This window comes from Lucilia cuprina, chromosome 5, assembly GCF_022045245.1.
Source record: "Lucilia cuprina isolate Lc7/37 chromosome 5, ASM2204524v1, whole genome shotgun sequence".
NCBI lineage: Eukaryota > Metazoa > Arthropoda > Insecta > Diptera > Calliphoridae > Lucilia > Lucilia cuprina.
In genome coordinates, this window is record NC_060953.1 from 57,778,779 (window position 1) to 57,782,031 (window position 3,253).

General features: G+C 28.0%; 1 protein-coding gene across 5 annotated transcripts in view; it reads left to right on the top strand.

Annotated features, from left to right (window-relative positions):
- The first annotated feature begins 472 nt into the window (after nt 1–472).
- The window catches only part of LOC111682676, a 3,745-nt gene continuing 964 nt past the window's right edge, over nt 473–3,253 (top strand). Inside the window, exon 1 of one of the 5 annotated variants that reach the window (XM_046952125.1) lies at nt 473–487. The gene's annotated coding sequence lies outside the window, so the exon portion shown is untranslated. The other 4 variants (XM_046952122.1, XM_046952123.1, XM_046952126.1 and 1 more) reach the window with 4 other exon arrangements.

The window sequence follows — 3,253 nt, forward strand, 5'->3', positions numbered from 1 at the left end:
GAAGAGAAATGTGTACCCACACATGCACACTTACTCGATCACGACGCAAGGGATTGAAAGACGGACAGACTGATAGGGTAGATAGACACACAGACCGAATGATTTCTAGAGGGACTGATGGGCAAGAAGACAAGAAAACAATTTAAATCAAAACAACACGACATGAGACAATAACCAGGCGGTTAAGCAAATTCTTAATCCAATATATTCCTTTCCTTTTCTTGTTTTCTCACAATCTTTGGATTGTAGGGCATTCGAAACCCCACAATTAAAGAGAAATTGAGGAAAAGTTTTCAAAATAAATACAATTTCGATTCGATGCTCATGTTGAGTGTTTTCGTTTTTTTTTATTTTTTTTTTTTTTTTTGCAGCTATTTTCTGTTTTAAATTTTGTCATGAGTGTTGCCAATTTTTATCGCTCGCTTCGAACAATATTCAGTCAATTTCGAAAAACCGGCAAACGTACAACGACTTTTGCTTGTTATGTGTGTGTGATTTTTTTTTTTTTTTGTAATTTTTAAATAAAAACAAATCTGAAGCAAAAAAAAAAACACTAAATATAAATATAAAAATAAAATACGAATAAAAAGACACAACGAAAATATAAAAATATTCATCTTGTTTATTGCAAAATCAAAAATATATGTAGATATTGTGAAATTTGGGACAAATTTTATCTTCCGTTAAGAAATACAAACAACAATTTTCACATAGAAAAAACATAAAAAAGTGCGTTTCCAAAAAAAAAAAAAAACAAAAAATTAAAAAGAAAAGAAAACATTTGAATTTAAACAAAATAAGTAAGAATTAACATATCAAGAATTTTCAACCCACTCAAAATAATTAAAAAAAGTTTTTTGAAATATGCAATAAATTTAAAAAATCTTTTTTAAGTTTTTATTTAATTGCACTTCCGTTCAAGTTAGACAAAAGGTTAATAACCGGCGTGACTGAAAACAAGTTGAAAAATCTTATCATTACTAACCTACACCAATAAGACGTAAGAGTAAAAACTCTAGTCAATACTATACAAAAGACTCAAGAGCAGATTCTTGATTCGATAATAGAGTACAGAGCAATCTGGATCAAGCAAATAGAGTCGTTTAGCGATTGTAGCGTAGACTGTACAATAGATTATTATATCTATTCTAATCAATAATCTAGTCTATAGTCTAGTCTATAGTCTATATCTAGTCTAATCAATAATCTAGTCTATAGTCTAGTCTATAGTCTAGTCTATAGTCTAGTCTATAGTCTAGTCTATAGTCTAGTCTATAGTCTAGTCTATAGTCTAGTCTATAGTCTAGTCTATAGTCTAGTCTATAGTCTAGTCTATAGCCTAGTCTATAGTCTAGTCTATAGTCTAGTCTATAGCCTAGTCTATAGTCTAGTCTATAGTCTAGTCTATAGTTTAGTCTATAGTGTAGTAGTTAGTTAGTTAGTTAGTTAGCTAGTTAGTTAGTTATTTAGTTAGTTATTTAGTTAGTTATTTAGTTAGTTAGTTGGTTAGTTAGTTAGTTAGTTAGTTAGTTAGTTAGTTAGTTAGTTAGTTAGTTAGTTAGTTAGTTCGTTAGTTAGTTATTTAGTTCGTTCGTTATAATTTTATTTCATTTGATAGTTAAAGTGGAATTTTGATTTATTATCATTTCCATTATCAAAATGTTTATTGTATTTAGCGGTGGGAACCAGATCAAAATTTTTATGACTTGAATAAATATTTCTTTTTATTATTCCTCTAAATCTGGGTAATTTTATATGATTTTTTATTTCCTTATATAAAATAAAGCAAATTTTAAAAAATTTATTTAGTCTTAGGCGAACAAATAAAAGATGTCACGTCTCATAAATAATTAATCACTATAAAACTTTTATTAATTAATAACAATAAAATGAAGTTATATATGTTTTAAAATAAACACAATATAGTTAATATTCCGAAATAGACATGTGTTTCATTATGAAAGTAATTTTCTCAATTAATGAATATTATTATCTTTAGAAAACAATTTAAAAATGATTTTAAGATTTCAACATGATTTACTTTTCGTTTAGTGTACATTTTATCGATGTTGTGTAATAAATACAAATTTCAAATATTTTTGTAAAAAATCAACAATATAAACAAACACAGCAAAAACCGGCAAAATAACCAACCACTTGTGTAAAATATTCAACTATTTGAAGAATATTTTTAAAAACATAAAAAATTACGAAAAATATACTTAAAAATTGATTTTAATTTGTTAGTAAGAATAAACAAAAAATATTTTAGTAAAACACTAAAAAAATTGCCAAACCACACAGTAAATTAAATAAATATTTTAGAAAATTTTAGACCAGCACGCACGATCGTTTAAAGCTTTATAGTCATTACCTTCTCAGCGAAAAATAAAATTTTGAATAATCAAAACATATTTTTCATAATAGAAGAAAAAGTATTTGTGATCCTCAACTAACAACTTCATATTTATTGTCAAAAACTTTGTATAGACAAACGATTGGCCAAATGACCATTAATAGTTTATATGAAAAATACAAGTGTATCTGTACTTTTTGTAGGGTACAATTGCTTAAAACATTTCACTTGTTTTTCCAATTACGTATGTTTAGAAAAAACGTACAAAAAGCTTGCACTATATAATTAAACAGGCTAAAAAGCTAAATCGAAACATAAGCATTTAGCCAACATAAATACCTAAAGGCAGACAAACCGCCAGCCAAGCAGCCATCCAGACGGCCTCACACATTTTGCAAGTCTTTGCAAAGATTCTCTCACGCAGAGACCCACTACGACTACGACAGCATCAAAAAGCGTACGAGACGACTGTTGAAAGAAACCAATAAAACATACAAAAAGAAAGTGAAAATGCAAAAAGTAAAGTAAAAATTGGAAATGTTTCTGATGCTCTTTATTTTTGTTCAGTACAAAATCCCTTGAACAACAACAAATACCAGTTGTCTCAAAACAATTTTTTACGAAAACAACAACGAAACACAGCAATCAAAATATTTTCTGAAAATATAAAGTCCACAGTGCATCATACACAGTGTTCGCTGGCATGTTAAGTAAAGAGAAATTCAGACTTCGTGCATATTTTATATGTTAAAGCTAATTTTCTAGTCCATTTTTAGTTCAGTTCTAGTGCAGTTCTAGTTCAGTTCTAATTCAGTTCTAGTTCAGTTCTAGTTCAGTTCTAGTTCAGTTCTAGTTCAGTTCTAGTTCAGTTCAGTTCTAGTTCAGTTCTAGTTCAGT